Below are 18,834 nucleotides of genomic sequence, written 5' to 3' on the forward strand. Positions count from 1 at the left end.
AGCGGCTGGGCCCGTGAGCCATGGCCGCTGAGCCTGCGCGTCCGGAGCTTGTGCTCCGCAACAGGAGGGGCCACAGCAGAGAAAGGCCCGCATACCACAAAAAATATATATATATTTTTTTATTATAGAAAATTTCCAACATACACAAAAGTAGGCAAAATTATATAATGAGACCCCATGTGTTCATTACCTGACCTTAACAATTTTCAGTAGCCAATCTTGTTTCATTTATATCCCCACCCATGTTCTCTCCTTCCCATGTTAGTTTTTTGGGTTTTTTTGTTTTTTTTTGGTTTTTTTTGCAGTTTGCGGGCCTCTCACTGTTGTGGCCTCTCCTGTTGCAGAACACAGGCTCTGGATGCACAGGCTCAGCGGCCATGGATCACGGGCCCAGCCACTCCGTGGCATGTGGGATCTTCCTGGACCAGGGCATGAACCCATGTCCCCTGCATCGGCAGGTGGACTCTCAACCACTGCGCCACCAGGGAAGCCCCCCATGTTAGTTTTGAAACAAATACCAGACATTTCATCATTCTACCTGTAAATATTTTAGTATACATTTCTAAAAGATAAGTTCTCTTTTGGAAAATCCGTAGTACCATTAATAAATGTAAAATAATTAACAATAGTTCTTAATGATTATTGAAGCTTGTCAAGTAAAGGAGTGATATGAATATATTTGCATTTTGGAAAGAAAACTCTGGAGGCAATGTGGAAGACAGTTTGGAGAGAAAAAATGCCAAAGACCAATAGAGGACTCCAGAGATGAATATGAATCAAGCCAATGGTGAGGATGGAAGAATTTTCAGAATGTTTAAAAAGTAAAGTTGATAGTTCTTGAGAGCAATTGGACATGCGGATGAAGGAGAGGAGGGAGTTGAGAAAATTTTAACTTGTGTTAAACTTGTGTTAACTTGGAGATTTTAAACTTGTGTGGTCAGCATATGAATATGCCAATAACTGATGTAGTGTAGGGATTCCGTGAAAAGAAATTTAGCCTGATTCTTCATTAGCCAGAGACTATTGGAAACAAATCCAAAAATATTTTCTTATTACCCTCAAACGAAACTTTGAGACTTGGACTATTTGGAGTAAGTTTGATTGCTCCACCTTAAGAAAGTCATTAGCAAAAATTGGAAAACATCCATAGAATAGCATCTAAAATTCTCCAGGGGAGAAAGGAGCCACTTGGACAGCCTGATAACTGACACCTCTTTGGTTTACATATGACTGATAGTTATAAAATCATAAAGGCTAATGAACATGACTTATTCACCAAATCCCCAAACACTAAAAGTTTGAAAGATGTGAATTTAAAATAATGGAAGGACCCAACAAATAAAAGTCCAGGACCAAATGGCTTCGCAGGTGAATTCTACCAAACATTTAAAGAGGAGTTAACACCTATCCCTCTCAAACTATTCCAAAAAATTGCAGAGGAAGGAATACTTCAGGCTCATTCTATGAGGCCAGCATCATCGTGATACCAAAACCAGACAAAGATACCACAGATACACATACAAAATTACAGGCCAGTATCACTGATGAACACTGATGCAAAAATCCTCAACAAAATATTAGCAAACCAAATCCAACAGTACTTTAAAAGGATCATACACCACAATCAAGTGGGATTTATCCTAGGGATGCAAGGGTTTTTCAGTATCTACAAATCAATCAATGTGATATACCACATTAACAAATTGAAGAATGAAAACCATATGATCATTTCTATAGATGAAGAAAAAGCTTTTGACAAATTTCAACATTCATTTATGATAAAAAAAAAACTCTCCTGAAAGTGGGCATAGAAGGAACATACCTCAATAAAGGTCATCTAAACACCCATATATAACACACCTCAGCTAACATCATATTCCACAGTGAAAAGCTGAAAGCATTTCCTCTAAGATCAGGTACAAGACAAGGATGGCCACTTCAGCCAATTTTATTCAACATAGTATTGGAAATCCTAGCCATAGCATTAAGACAAGAAAAAGAAATAAAAGGAATCCAAATTGGAAAGGAAAAAGTAAAACTGTCACTGTTTGCAGATGACATGATACCATACATAGAAAATCTAACGATGCCACCAGAAAGCTACGAGAGCTCATCAATGAATTCGGTAAAGTTGCAGGATACAAAATTAATATACAGAAATCTGTTGCATTTCTATACAATAACAACAAACTATCAGAAAGAAAAATTAAGGAAATAATTCCATTTAGCATCACATCAAAAAGAATAAAATACCTAGGAATAAACCTACCTAAGGAGGTAAAAGACCTGCACTTGGAATACTATAAGACATGGCTGAAGGAAATCAAAGATGACAAAAACAGATGGAAAGATATACAGTGTTCTTGGACTGGAAGAATTAATATTGTTAAAATGACCTTATTATCCAAGGCAATATACAGATTCAGTTCAATCCCTATCAAAATACCAATGGCATTTTTTTACAGAACTAAAACATAATTTAAAAATTTGTATGGAAACACAAAAGACTATTGGTGGGAATGTAAACTGGTACAGCCACTGTGGAAAACAGTATGGAGGTTTCTCAAAAAATTAAAAATAGAACTACTGTATGACCCAGCAATTCTACCTCTGGGTATATATCCAAAAAAAACCCCCGAAAACACTAATTAGAAAAGATACATGCACCCCAATGTGCATAGCAGCATTATTTACAATTGTCAAGATATGGAAGCAACCTAAGTATCCATCAACAGATGAATGGATAGAGAAGATGTGGTATATGTGTGTGTGTGTGTGTGTATGTATATGCATATATATAGTGGAATATTACTCAGCCATAAAGAGGAATGAAAATTTGCCATTTTGCAGCAACACAGATGGACTTGGAGGGCATTATGCTAAGTGAAATAAGTCAGACAGATAAATATATGATATCACTTATATGTGGAATCTAAAAAACACAACAAACTAGTGAATATAACAAAAAAGGAGCAGACTCAGAGATATAGAAAACAAACTAGTGGTTACCAATGGGGAGAGAGAAGCGGGGAGGGGCAATATAAGGGTAGGGGATTAACAGGTATAAACTATTATGTATAAAATAAGCTACCAGGATATACTGTACAACATGGGGAATATAGCCAATATTTTTAATAACTATAAATAGAGTATAACCTTTAAAAAATTGTGAATCACTACATTGTACACCTGTGACATATAATATTATACACCAACTATACTTCAATTTAAAAAAGATTAGTTGACTGTAAAAAACATAAAAATAAGATATAAAATAATGGACGGAATTTTTCACACTTTATGATGAAAATGTTCAAACAAGAAGAAGTTGAAAGAATTGTAGAGTGAATATCCATCTACTGCCAATTCAGTTTTACCATTAAAATTTACTATGCTTGCTTTTTCACATATCTATCCATTTATTCATTCCTCTATCCATCCATTGGTCCATATTTTCTTTCAGTATTAGTTGTAGACAGCAGTATACTCCATTCCTCAACATTTCATCATACATATCATTAACTGGAGTTCAGTATTTGTTTATGCAGAATTTATATTTTACACAAGAGAGATTAAATTTATACATTTGTTTTGCCAAAAGGAAAGGCTGTGATTCAAGAAAGATTAACAAAATTCATGACTGATTGTTATTGGGTCATTTATGAAAACGAAAAGCTGTTTGAGAACCTCTTGATCCTCAAAAGTTGTTGCCATATGGAGCAGACACACCCTCCCACAAAACAGCCTTTGAGGCACTGTCAAGTATTGACTTGGCCAAACCACCTGCCTCTCAGTAAATGTTAATTGGATTTGAATGTGAAAAAACTGAGACCCAGAAGCATAAGCTATTTGCCAGTAAGTGATAGAGCCGGTAGGAGAATAAATCACCTCTAATAGTTTCACATTGAGCCTCACTCCCTGCCTGAAACAACTCTGCAGAGTAACAAGGGAACAGAGTGGATGATTTATAAGTAAAAACTGTAATACAGGCAATGCGTTCTATATAGAATCATCCTGAGATTATTCAAGGGGAGCCAGTATTTGGACAACGGGAAAGGAAGTGAACTGTTCTCGCAAAATAGGATTCTTTATTCACATATTGAAAAAAATGCCTCTGTTCATAAATATTTATCCTCTGATAGCCTCCAAAAGGGATTAAAACAGCTTATGATAAACAGCAAAAATAAAATAAAATGAAACTCAAAATAATTAACATAGGAATAAAACAAGCATCAAAATATACCAATCAGTAGAGTGAGGAACAAGTTTAGACTTAGAAAGCTTTGAAATGTTGTAAATTGAATCAAATTCTGACATGTTAAATCTTGCCAGTTGGTTCAAGAATTGAAATTCAAGCTGAGATGATGTCTAGAAGATGTGTTTGTTCAAATGTTTGTTGTTGCTGAAGATATCTAAGATTCATTTGAAAACCGAAAAATTCAGTCAAATAGGCATTTGTCTACACAAAATGCAGACATTCTGATACTAGAAAAAAATTTTAAGTGTTTGATTGACTTTTTCAGTTTCCATTTTGATGTTATGACATCTGTCTATATCAATGGTTCTTAACTAGGAGCAGTTTTACCCTCCATGGGACATTGGGCGATGTCTGCTGGTTTTGGGCTGTCCCTATTGGGGGTGGGAGTGGAATGCTCCTGGCACCTCGTGGGTAGAGGCCAAAGATGCTGCTAAATATCCTACAATGCACAGGTTGGACCCCTGCAGCAAAGAATTATCTAGCTGAAGTGTCAATCGTACCAAATTTGAGAAACCCTGATCCATATGAGTCAGCTACAAATCTTACTCTAACATGCCTTCAAACAACTAGATTATTTACACATGACATTTCTTCTCCGTAACTGCTGTCGAACAGTAAGTAGTGACAACCTAATACTCTTAATGAAATGCTACTGCATCATCACCAGGGCAAAAATAAGATGTAAAATGACTAGTCATTCAGAATAAGGTTCATGAAAAGCCAAGCTGAGTGGTTCACAACACAAGCTGACAGCACTCTTTGGTGTGCAAGAGCATCAAATGTTGTCAGGCAAGAATACAGGTATTTAACTAACAGAGCAGTATTCCAAGGAATTAGGGCCTCATTGTTTACTGGAGCAGGAAAAAGGATCATTAGATCCTAAGTCATGGGATGGTTCATCCTGGGACATCTCCCTCTGGGATTTGGGGAGTTCATTTCTCTCTTCCTTTTCTCCTTTTCAAAAACTCAGGAAGGAGGTCTGAGGGTATTGGAAGCAGGTAGATTAGATAAACTCCTGCTGCCAATCTGATGATTATATGACTCTGATTGATGTTATTCTCCTTCCTCTTACGCTTACCAATTATATATACTCTACCTGTGTGTGCAGCCATGTTCTCCTTCTTTCTTCATTCTTGTTACAACTGGCACCCATGCCCTCATCTTCAGTTATCTCTTCCTCCTTCTGGATCTTTAATGTCTTCCTCTCTATTAGATCATCCCTATCAGCATCCTGGTATGTTCCAGCAACTCTCTTCTTATAAAAAGCCCCCTGATCCCCAAATCATCTGCCAATTTCTCTTCACTCTAATCCTAGACAAACTCAATAAACTCACATTCTACACATGCTGTCTTTGTTCCTTTATCCCCCATTCACTCTTCAACTTACACCAACGTGACTTCTGCCAACAGCTCCGCTAAAGCTGTTCTTGTCAAGGTTACCAGTGATCTCCTTGTAGTAAAAATTTTAAAGCAGATAGTTTTCCATCCTTCTCCTAGTTGACCTCTCAGTAGCATTCAACATAGTTGATTGTTTTAACTTCCATGAGCATGTTCTTCTCTTGGCGTCATGGCACAAAATGATTTAAGTTTTCCTTCTACCCCTCTGACAACTACTCCTTAAGATACTTTGCTGCTTTGCCTCTTCTCTCTGACCTTTAGATGTTGGAATGCCTGAGGCTTAAACCTGGGCTCTTTTGTCCTTTCTCTTTATACTTTCTTCCTGAGGAATCTGAACCATTCTTATGGCTTTAAATGCTATTCACACGGGGTTAACTCCCAATTTTAAATTCCATCTCAGAACTTTTCTTGGAGCTCTGTATTTGTATAAATAATAGCTTCTTGAGACCTGCACACAGGAGTTTCACAGGCGTGTTAACATTAAGGCATCTTAAGCATTGGATTTCTTCCAGTATACCCACTCTCTCCATCCAGTCAACCTTCTCCAACTTGGCAAATGTAATTATGATCCAGCCAGTTTTTCAAGCCTTTCTTTCCCTCACATCTTTCTCTAAATTAATCTCCGAGTTTCGGCTCTTGACTTAAGTATTATCTCTTCAAAGAGATCTTTCCTTACCACTCACCTAGAATAATCCCTCTTATTCTCTAGTTTACCATCTGGTTTGGATTTTCATTCATAGCTTTTAAAAATTTGTAATGATATACCAACTTGTCTGTCTATTTGTTTGATGTTGGTTTCCCTCAGTAAATTGTACACTCCACTGGACAGGGACCTGATCTGTTTTATTCACCACTGGATACCCTGGCCCTGGCATAATGTCTGGAAGGTAGAGGTATGTGCTCAGTTGATATTTGTTGAGACAATAAAGGACTCGGGATTGGAATACTGAACATAAAACAGACTTTTTTTTTTTTCCCCTGAGAAGGTAAGAATCAGGTCCTTTGCTGTTAGAATTATATTTTTAATTAGATTAAAATATAGCATTTAAACATCACCCAGAGGGGGAAAAAAAGAGAAAAAACCAAGATATTTAATAAATGCCTGTTGATTGATGGATAGATTAACCAATTGAATATTTACTTAATTTCTTTGAATTCCCATTTATTTAGTTATAACATAGAAATAATACTATTAATTCTCTTTTCCAGAATTATTTTATAGGGCAAAGTTAGATTATTGCCCTTTAATCTCCTTTGAAGAAAGACATTAAACACGTACAAAGCCCCATTTGAGATGGTGCAGAGATTACACATAGTATCAGTTTCTTTAGTCTGAGAACTGCACTGCACTAATGTCTGAACTCCTGTGGTTTGTGAGCCAACAAAATGTCATCGGTCTAAATCGTTATACGCCCTATTTGAAAGGACACCATTTGACAGTGTTTTTGTGAAGTGGCTAGAATTATATCATTGTCGATGCAGCCTCAGAGCACTCCTCGCGGCTGCCCTGCCCCGTGGGAAGTGTCTTATGAAGCTGGTGGACCGCACAGAATAGTGCCTACCCCCCACTACCCTGGCTGATGGCGTCTGACCAAGGTACTGAAGGGTAATGGAGGTGAACGAAGTGGTATGAAGGAAGCAACTTCACAGGGAGGAGTAGGGGTAGTATTTCTAGATCTTGACAGGGGCATAGATGCTTCTGCAAAAAGGAAAGCTTATGTTTTTTAGTTGGATATTAAGTCTAAGGTGGCTCATGGACTCTTGGGAGGGTGTGAAAATTTCTGTATCTCAAACTTTTGTGACTCTAAAAAGCTGGTGGTGAGAATCAGGGAATAATGTGTTTCCTCTCCTTCTGCATTAGGCAACTTCATTTGTCTTAAGATATAAAAAAATGACATCAGATGGTGCAACCTCAGGGAATACTGATTTTCCTGTGTCTTCTGAAATCCTCTAGGGCAATCATTCTCTGTGTGTTTGAGCAGTGGTTCTTTAACTTTTATTGATCACAGGCCCCTATGAGACCCTCTCCCCAGAAAGAAGCTCATGGTCACAGAAACAAAATTCTGCATATGATGTCAGGGGTTTTACAAATCTCTGATTCTTGGTTAAAAGCCTTGGTGTGGACTGAATGGTGTGCTCCCAAATTCATATGTTAAAGCTTTAACTGTCAATGTAACTGTATTTGGAGATAGGGTCTATTAAGGAGGTAATTAAGGTTAAATGAGGCCTTAGGCATGGGGGCCTAATCCAATAGGGCTGTGCCCTTATAGGAAGAAACACCAGAGCTCTTGCTCTCCACCATGTGAGGACACAGCAAGAAGGCTGAAAGCCAGGAAGAGAGTCTCCCCAGGTACTGAATTGGCGGCACCTTGATCTTGAACTTCCTAGCTTCTAGAACTGTGAGAAATTTCTGTTAAGCTACCCAGTCTGTGATATCTTGTCATAGCAGTAGGAGCAAACTAATACAAGTCTCTATCCTAGAAACTGCTCTTCCCCTCAAAGTAGCTATGTTTATGGTCACTGATTCATGAAGGAGTGGAGCTGGGGAAGGGGCTCCCCAGTAAGCAAACTTTTTGCGTGTGGGAGAACTGCCCTGAGGGGTGTATGGGAGCCTGGAAGCACAGGAACAAGATCAGCTGGCAGCACCAGGCCTGGCTGTCTGTCTGCCCTGGGCTTCATGAGTCCACACTACAGAGCAAAGTATGAAGGCCATGCAGAATGAAGATGTGCTCTTATGCTGGGTTTGGACATTTTCTATAGGTTCTCTTTCATTTCACTGGGTAGTTTGTCCATCTGAGCCCAGAAGCCTCCTTGAATTTCTTTCAAATATTTAATAAGAGGCAGGTATCCTCCTGAATACACTAATCCCTTTTTGTAAAGTAGAGGAATCTTTTCCCCCGGAGTTAAGATTGGAGCCACCTGAGCCAAAAACAAATTGCTGGGAATGTGGGAAGTATTTGCTCCATCATTATCCCTCTTGAAAAAGCTGCTGCTGTCTGATGTGAGTGGAATTTGAGGACAAGGACAATGAGAGCTGCAATTCATAGACTATTTGGTCCCAAACCTGGGAGAGCAGGGGCAGAGTCTCAAAGCCTGTATTGGTGTTGAAGAAGCGAACTTAACTGGGGGAGTGGAGCATGTGCAGCTCTCTTCTAGAAGACTTAAAAAGAGAAGCCAAGGGCTTCCCTGGTGGCGCAGTGGTTGAGAGTCCGCCTGCCGATGCAGGGGACACGGGTTCGTGCCCCGGTCCGGGAAGATCCCACATGCCGCGGAGCGGCTGGGCCCGTGAGCCATGGCCGCTGGGCCTGTGCATCCGGAGCCTGTGCATCCGGAGCCTGTGCTCCACGACGGGAGAGGCCACAACAGTGAGAGGGCCAAAGTTTGAGTGACCAAAGGTAACCAAGAAAATATTTGGGGTTCCACGTGATAAGAGTAAATGACTGGACAGGGTTTAGGATCCAAGCATCAGAGACAGAGAGCCAGCTGTGCCAAGATGAATTTTGAGTTCCAAGGCTCTACCTTCTCAATTTCACCTTCACTACATGTCTTTACTCATCTCAGAGGTACCCAGAACTGCTTCTAATGCCCAGCATCCACCAACCAGGGATTTAAAACCTCCATTATCATTTTAGACCCCTGAATACAAAAATTATTTTGACAAAGGGAGATGATTAGGTTGGAATAGTTTTTGCAAAATCAGAGAGTCAAATTCCCTTGAAATCAGACCGGTGAGCAGAAATTCCACATCATCAATGCTGATTCATTTCTCCATATCTAAATGGCAAAAGAGCTGCTTCATATCAGAAAACTCACACTTCCTTAAGCAGATGCATTAGTTCAAAATCAGCCTCTGAAACATGCAGTTTTTATGTCCCAGGGACCTCACCCAGTATGAGCCTGGATTCTATGGAAGCTCTACTGTGATGGCGTATTTTCCTTTCTCCCATTAACTTACTGTTTAAACTTGGGCAAATTATGTTATCTTTTTGGTCCTGGGCTTCTCCTTTATAAAGTGAGGTTGTTAACTAGATAAACAAAAGGTCCCCTTGAAAAGTCGAAAAACATGCCTCTGTCTCTCCTGTACCACAAGCTGTTTTTCTATTAGAACTACAGAGTTTCTCTGAATAGACAAAAAAAGCTCCATCAGAAGACTTGAATGAGCAAAATGATGAAATCAGGTGTTTAGAGGCTAATCCTTGCAGCTGCACTGCCTAGTAAATAACCGCCCCCCACCCCGATTGCTGGTTTCTTTCTTTAGAATCATAAACAACAACAAAGGAAGAATACCAGCTCAACTTGTATAGTCACTAGTCATCCAAGTGACTCATTGTCTAAGTTCTGGAAATGATCTTGGGAATTATCCACAGGAAATTATCCTGAGAAGTCCATAGTACCTCTGAGTTACTTGAATCTGACAGGGAGGAATAAGCTGTCACTAATTGTAGTCAACAAATCCAAAGCAGCAGAGAGAGGATGTGGGAAAGAGTGAAACTAGATACTTACTGTAGTGTGAGGAATCTGAAAATGTATTTGCCTCTAAGCATGCGTAGGTACATATATTTTGTATAGCTATCCCAGTATACATTCTATTTTCCCATAATCTTTCCAGAATCTACAAAGTAAAGTGTTGAGAGGGCATTGGCACCAAGTCCCATGCTCTTTGGGAATCGTTAGTGAACATCTGTTTTGTTGATTATGAGAACTTTTCTTTTTTCTTTTCTTTCTTTCTTTTTTTTTGGCTGTGCTGTGCAACTTGCAGGATCTTAGCTCCCCGACCAGGGATGGAACCAGGGCCCCCTGCAGTGGAAGCATGGAGTGCTAACCACTGGACCACCAGGGAATTCCCCAAGAACTTTTCTGTAAAAGAAAAACATAGAAATCTGTGGAAATTGCAAAAGTTGGAGCTCATCTGGACATTTTAAGCATATTATAAGTGGAAATAAATAAGAATGTATTAGCCTGACCAGCCTTGACAAATGCTATAGAAATCCCCAAACTTACTTTCTTGCTTGGGCAAGGGTTTGTCTTGCAGTTTGAACCTACTTTTTGAATGGAAATAGGCCAGAAGGCATAGTAGTGGGCTTGTGACTCTTCCTTGTCTAATCCAAAAATAGGAACATTGTGAAGAGTCCTCCTTAGCATCTGTGATGTCAGGGGGCAGCCTGATGGGCCTGAGGTAGAGGCTTGCAAAGGCAAATATTTGCAGGGCCAAGAAGATACTGGAATAAGTGATGTGGATTAGGGATAAAAAGAATTCTCTTTGGGACAAGTGATATTTCACTTTCCTCTTAAATGTACTAAAAAAGAAAAGGCACATAGTGGGATGATAAATGGCCATGACACTTGGCCTCAGTTTGGGGAGACAACAGAGGGTAGTGGAGACTTTGGGGAACTGGGAGGCTGTTGCTACTCAGTTCCAAACACATGTTTCCTCGTGGGAATGCAGCCCTAAAGCCAGTAGATCTGATGTTTCCACAAGAATCTAGAAAACTGGATTGTTTTAAGTGGAAGTCTGGGTTTGTACATTTTTGCAACTTTTGTGAGAGCCAATCCTGTGTGAGTGTAAAAAAAAGTACATCTATGAGTTAGATCTCTGTTTAGGAGGTCACTGTTTTATAACCTGCAGATGCTGAGTGAGGAAGAACTTGTTAACATACACCATCTTCACTTTGGAGAAAAAGCTAACACTTGTGGTTTATTATTTGTATGTCTTTAAGTAGGCTTTCTCAGATAAAGGGAAAAATGCAAAAGAGAAGGGCATTTGAGAACAATGTTTATAATGTGTATACAGCCACTATACTTTCATATTTAATTGCTGTAACATCAGAGCTGAGTTCTTGGGTTATTACAGAAATCATGATTTTGTGTTAAGACCCACAAGCATATCTATGTGGGATATTGCTGATGTCAAGCATGACATCTGTTCAGTAACCTTGGTGTGAATATGGTTCTCAATTAAAAAAAAAAAAAAAACTCATTGGAGGGCTTCCCTGGTGGCGCAGTGGTTGAGAGTCCGCCTGCCGATGCGGGGCACACGGGTTCATGCCCCAGTCTGGGAGGATCCCACATGCAGCGGAGCGGCTGGGCCCGTGAGCCATGGCCGCTGAGCCTGCGCGTCCGGAGACCGTGCTCCGCAACGGGGGAGACCACAGCAGTGAAAGGCCCGCGTACCACAAAAAAAAAAAACCAACTCATTGGAAAGACTCAGGTTGTTCCATATTATAATGAAGATATGGAGGTTTGGATACATTATAAAACAGATGTTTGGCACTTTATAGACAACACATTATTGAATTTAAAACTCCTTATCCAAAATCAAAATTAGATTTTAAGAAAGAACCTATAATTACTGAAAAACAGAAACACTTTTACAAAACCTCGACTCCCTTCACATTACTTTAGATGCATGAAGGTACTATATTTTGGTCTTGAGCGTTCTTTGATTTTTCAGTGAGATACTGCTTCATATATTCCAGTACTTTTGCTAGTCATTGATGTTTTTATGGTGGGTTTTATCTCCCAAACCAAGTTTTATTACATTATTATGGAGTGGTAAGTTAATGATTGATTTAAACATTTTCTTTTGTATTTTTCTGTTTTTAAAATGCCATAACTAATTTGTGTTGCATTTAGTAGTGAGGAAGTATCTTTTTACCAAGTTCTTGGTGAATACCTTCAAGTTTTATGTGATTAATAGTTAAAGAGGGTCTAAGGTAAATAAATAAATACATGTCCAGTCTCCTGGATTAGAAATTAGAAGCAATTGTTGAAAAGAAGTCACTGAAGATAAGATGTTGTGGTGAAATAAAGATTGGCAAGGGTATAAAACTGTGTGAACATGTAGACTTGTGAAATCCCCACAAATTACCACAGAAGGCGATGAGGTTCTTGTTCTAATTTTAGCACCCAGCTTGGTTTCACTTACTATTTCAACTCTTCAACATCTTTCTTGTGACAAGTAGATCCATCGGCAAAACTTCTGGTGGAAATGCTTTTGTGTAATACCCACTCTCAAGAATTGTTTTTGAGGATATTATTAACCTGACATTTATTTCCATTCTGCAGAAGAATGAATGCAGTGTCAAGACTGGGATCCCATTCCATGACTCATTGGTACACACGAGATACTGCTGGCATTTCTATATGTATTTACTGAACTCTCCTGGTCTCTTTGGGGGCATGTATGTGTCTTTGTATCCCCTTAAGTACATATCTTATGTGCTTGATAAATATTTCTTTAAAAAAATAGACTGTAACTGACAATAAAAATATAACAGGTTGGGTTGTATGTCTAGAGACAACTAGGTCTATCCTTCCAAAATAATGAATATTAGAGTAGGTAGCTGATTACAGAATCTTCATTTAACAAATTTTGGGGACTAAGGCACACTTGGTAGAAATGGAATTTAAACTAGTTCTCATTTCATTACTCAAATTTCCGGCCTATGCTGCCTTTCCCCCTTTTTTCTTTCTCTCTCTCCCTTTCTCTTTTTTCTTTCTTCCTTCCTTCTTCTTTCCCTCCTCCCCTCCTTCCTTCCCTTCTTTCTTTCCTTCCTTTCTCTCTCCTTATCGCTCTCTCTCTTGCAAAATGTGTATATATAGGTAAGATATATGTGACTTATGAGTTTGAGAGAGATGACATATATAGGAATCATTTTATCCCATAAGTTGAAGGCACTTTTTGTTTACTTGCCAGGAAAATAATAAAAGTAGCTAACACTTATGAGAATATACTATGTGCCAGTGAATAAGCACTTTAATTGTATTAACCCATTTAATTCTCATAACAACCCTCCAGCAGAGATACTGCTATTATCCTACCATATAGAGAAAGATACAGAGACAGAGTAAGATTAAGTAACTTGCCCAAGGGCACACAGCTAGAAAGCACAAGAGTCGAATTAGATCCCAATTGTCTGGCTCTAGAATCCAGGCTCTTAACAATTAAGCTTTACTCAGAAATCATTAAATTAGTAAAATGTGTGAAGCCTACACAGACCCCTCAGGAAAAGGCTACATTGGATTATGTCACATAGACCATCACAGAGGCCTTTTTTATTAATTGTTATGGGAGTATGGTTGCTTTATAATGTTGGTTAATTTCTTGCTGTACAGCACAGTGAATCAGTCATATATATACATACATCCACTCTTTTTAAGATTTTGTTCCCGTTTTGGTCACCACAAAGCATTGAGTAGAGTTCCCTGTGCTATACAGTAGGTTCTCATTAGTTATCCATTTTATACAGAGTGGTGTATATATGTCAGTCCCAATCTCCCAATTCATCCCACCAGAGGCTTTTAGTTCTGATCTTTAGAACATGGTAGTCTCTCTCCCTCTCTCTCCATGTTTGTTGAGTGAGTAAATAAACACATAGGTACTTTAAGTCCAGTTTTAAGACCTCACCATTCTGTTGGCATTCCTGCTTTTCCACACCTATCTGCTTTTTTCAGTGTCGTTTTCTTTGCAGCATTTTCTTTTCAGTGTTCTTTTCTCTTCTCAGTGCAACCTCACTCACGCTTCAAGGCACAGCTCAATTCTGTGAGTCAGAACTTGTTTTTACTTCTCTCATGACTCTTTCATAATGCCCTGTGTCATAATTTCTGTTCATGTGTGTCCCCTCTTTAGACCCTAAGGTCTCTTAGATCACAATCTGTACCTGATATATACTTGTACCTCTGCCATGGTGTTAATCACACTGTCTGACACAGAAATAAGTATTTATTAAATAGATGAGAAAATGACTGGAAGAAGTATTTGGTGTATTTTTATTCTCTCTAACATAAATCTGTGCTACTACAAATCTGGAGGCATGTCTTGAAATTCCATTATGGGCATGTTAATGTAAAAGAAGTAAATTCATTCAATAATCAAAAGAAAAAGTTTGAGACAAGAATAAGGTTAGAGATGAAAATTGGAGAAGAAACAAATTTGAAGTTTGAAGACCATGTTGGAAGAATAAGATGGCAGAGAAAGATGACCATATAAAGATAACAGACATACTTTGGAGTTGGGGGCTAGAAAGACAAGAGACAGGGTCTAGTTCTTAAGAAACTACTGGGGAGACAGGAGCATTCAGTAACATAAATCATACAATGCCTAAAGGAAGTCAATACGTTGCGTGCAAAAGTCTGCCTTGAAGAATTGGGAGGGAGGAGGAGAATTCAAGTAGGCATTTGAGAAGTCAGTATGTGATTGCCATGCACACATACTTGGGGGGAGGAGAGACATTCTAAAAAAAAGAAAGAATATGTGCAAAACATGATGTCTTAGTTCATCCTGCTATAACAACAGTATCATAGACTGGGTGGCTTAAATAACAAACCACCTTCATGAGTTAATTACCTCCCAAAGACCCCACCTCCAAATAACATCACATTGGGGATTAGGGTTTCAACATATGAATTTGGGGGGGACTCAAACATTCAGTCCCTATCACACGGGCACTATAAAAAAGAAGTTCATTTTACAGCAAAAGGTAAAGCAAGGGTGAAGAAAGAGGAGTGAGGGTATGGGTGGACAGAGTGAGGGTCATTCATGAAAGGCTTTGTTTGCCAAGCAAAGACTTTAGATTGAGTCAATAGGGGATGGTGGAAGAATTTTGGATAGGGGAGTTACCTGATCAATCTGATCATTTGGAAAGATTGATTTGGCACCAATAGAGAGGAGAGATAAACAGGAGGTAAGAGTCAATCTGGAAGCCTGACAACTAAGCATTGCAGTGGACCAGGGGAAAGGTAATGACAGCTTAAACCCAGGAGTGGCAGCAGAGAGGAAAAGAAGTGGAGGTATGTGAGAAACTGTCCAGGGATAGATAATCAGACTTGGACATGGAGGGATGATGAAAGAAGGTACCAGAAAATCTAGGGTGGGCCCCAAGTTTCTGGCATGGAATATTGGGAGAAAGGTTGAGCCATAAATCAAGGAAGGAAATATAGGAGATGTAGTAGTTTAGGAAAATGAAGAGGGCATATTTTTTAATTAATTAAAAATTAATTGGTATAATTCACATACCATTAGAATCTACATTTTTAAAGTGTATAGTTCAGTGATTTTGAGTATATTCACAAGGTTGTACAACTATCACAACCCAATTCCAGAACATTTTCATCACCCCCGAAAAGAAACCCTGAACTCTTTGCAGTCACTCCCTATTCCTCCTTTCCCTCAGCCCCTGGCAACTGCTAGTTTACTTTCTGTCTCTACCTATTGTATTTACCTATTCTGGACATTTCATATAAATGGAATTTACAAGGCCATAGCCATAGCCTTTTGTGTCTGATTTTCTTAGCATAACTTTTAGAAGGTTTATCCTTATTAAAACATGTGTCAGTACTTCGTTTCTTTCTATGGCTAAATAATAGTCCATTGTATAGCTATACCTCATTTTGTTTTTCCATTGATCAGTTCATGGACATTTGGGTTGTTTCTACTTTTGGGCTATTATGAATATCAATGCTATGAATATTTGCGTACAAGTTTTTTGTGGACATAAGTTTTCAATTCTCTTGGGTATATACCCTAGGAGTGAATTTGCTTGACCATATGGTAACTCTATGTTTAAGATTTGAGGAACTGCCAAACTGTTTCCCAAAGTGGCTGTCTCATTTTACATTTCCACTAGCAATGCATGATGGTAAGATATGAAAACTTACCCAAAAGTTAAGTAAAACTCATCCAAAGTCACTCATTAGTAAAGAGCAGAGCTCAAACATGCCTCTCTCCAGAGCCCACTCTGTCCTCTACAGCACACCACACAGCTGGAGTCCAACACAGAGGTGGTGGTTGAATCTGTGGTTGTGGATGAGTTTACATGGAGAGTCTGAGGCAAAAGGAAAAGGCTTAGAGACCTGCGAGCCCTCAGCAGTAGGAAAAAGGTCTGCATATCAGACTGGAAACGTGTGACCTGAGGCACAGGAGGAAAATCAGGGAAGAGAAGATGCCAGGAAAACCATCCAAGGGGAGAATTTTAGGGAGGGTGTGGTCAAGAGGTAACACATGGCTGCTGAGGCTTAGTCTAACTTCTGACAAAATGCAGTGACCTCTACCAGAGTCCTTTTGGAGAGGTGTGTGGGTGCAGAGTGGAGGGAGAATTGATTTTTGTGGTCCGAAGAGGGGATGAAATAAGCCAATTCTACTTGGCTGTGAAGGATGGGAAGACAGGAGAGATGGCCAGTGGAGAGCTTGCGTTCTTTGTTTTTGCTTGAGGCCAGGAAAGACACCTCCTGTTTACTTAAACTGCTAACAATTTAGTTCCAGTTCATCAGTTCCTCCCTTGTTTTACAACTTTGCCAACAAAATCCTTGTTCCCATTTCTTCGCCCCCTCTAACTCTTTAACAGTGACTTTGTGAAAAGCTATTTTCCTCTGCCTCTATCTTTCTTTCTCCTCCTTTGCCTCTCTAGATCTAAAAATACCCATTAGTTTCATGTTTCTAGGAGTTACACAATTTCTGAAGGGTAATTTGGCATATAGGGAACCACTGCTGTCAACCTCTGAACTTCTTGGGAATTCCAAAAGTTCTTTTTAGTATTTTTGACAGGTCTCCACCGACCTTCTTGTCCTCCGTGTGTAAATCTACCAGTAATCCATTTATAATATTGTTCTAATGGGGAAATATATTCTAAATTCTGAATAATGACTTTTCAAATATAGTTTGGGACATTTCGTAATTTTAGGGCTTCCTTTTTGTGTGTGTGTTAAATGCCCTTAAAACCTTTTCAAATGAAGTTTTTTTTTCGTTCTGATGTGGAAGGCAGAGTAATGTTATTTCTCTCGTGTTAAGGATGATGAGAGTGAACCTTAGAGAAAGTAAGGTGAAATTAGTTAATGTCCTAGATGAGAGGAAGAGAGATATCACCATCTCTTGAGATTTGTTTTTCTTTTAGAGAAAGGAAGAAATGTTTGCTGTAGGAGAAAAATCTGAAATAAAAGAGAATGACAGTCATTAAGTGGCGCCTTCTAATTATGGGCTTCAAGCTGTGTAAATTTAATTGAGAATACAGAAATAATTTAAAAAGCATTTTGGGGGGGGGTTACTATATTTTACTTTTAATTGGTTCCAATAAAAAGTGTAGCTCCAAATCCTTGATTCAGAAGTAATTTCAAACTAAGAATTTACTATACCATAAAAGAATGCTATAAACATACTAGTTTCTGAACAAGAGCAAAATGTTTTCACTTAGATGATAACACTGTATGGTTTCACTGGATAAGGAGAAATTAATATTACATCTTCAAGTAGGTCTGTATCTATGTATACAGAAATTAGCATCAAAATGGCATAAGAAACCTAGTTTTTAAAGCCTATCAGTGTCAATAGTAAAATTGGATAAAATAAATAATAATGATGGTGATAATAAAGCATTGTACAGTCCCTATCTTTCTGTGGTGCATTCATTTACTTATGCTTTTTTTTTAAGCCAAAAACAGTTCAGAACTCAATGCATACCTACCCAATCCCAATCATTTTACACTCACCAGCTCTTATTCTAATATTGTCTTATGTGTGTTCTTATTCTTTTTTTACGTGATGATAACTTTTGATAGCAGGTTAGTAATATCTATCCTATGCCCAATTCTAAAATCATGCTCAGATATTTCTAGCCACGTTGCTGTCTGACACCAGTGAATGTAGCTGGTATTTTCTGTTTTAGTTTTGTGACCCATAAAACTTAACACTCTCAGGTGTCTCCTCTTTGAGGAAGTCTTCCTAGATCTGTTTGGTTGAATTTGGTCCAATTCCTATGCTCCTACAACATCTTGGGCATGTGTCTCTGACACTGGACTTAACAGGCTCACTGTTTTATAATAACCAGTTTATAATGTGTCTCCCACACAGGGATTTGGGTCCTTGTGAATAGCTCTTTACGTCTTCAGCTCATAACACAGTGCTGAACATTTAATAGGTATTCAATAATCATTGGCCTTTTAGCTCAATCAAACAAACGCCTTTCTCTGAGAGCATGGAGATACTTTTGAAAACAATCTTTCATTATGTTAGTGCTTCTTGCTGCATTCCTGTGTAGCAACTTAGAACTCAGGTTTTTAAATCCTTTCTTTTTTTTTTTTTTTTTTTTGCGGTACGCGGGCCTCTCACTGTTGGGGCCTCTCCCGTTGTGGAGCACAGGCTCCGGATGCGCAGGCTCAGCGGCCATGGCTCACGGGCCTAGCTGCTC

At 38.8% G+C, this 18,834-nt stretch overlaps 1 long non-coding RNA gene across 1 annotated transcript in view; it reads right to left on the reverse strand.

The window, feature by feature from the left end:
- Window positions 1–14,148, reverse strand: part of LOC114487345 (uncharacterized) — a 20,722-nt gene extending 6,574 nt beyond the window's left edge. Inside the window, exon 1 of the long non-coding RNA XR_003682381.1 lies at window positions 14,064–14,148. This is a non-coding gene — a long non-coding RNA (uncharacterized lncRNA). The remainder of the gene's footprint in view (window positions 1–14,063) is intronic.
- Window positions 14,149–18,834: the final 4,686 nt, after the last annotated feature.

This window comes from Physeter macrocephalus, chromosome 12 (genome assembly GCF_002837175.3).
Source record: "Physeter macrocephalus isolate SW-GA chromosome 12, ASM283717v5, whole genome shotgun sequence".
NCBI classification, from domain to species: domain Eukaryota; kingdom Metazoa; phylum Chordata; class Mammalia; order Artiodactyla; family Physeteridae; genus Physeter; species Physeter macrocephalus.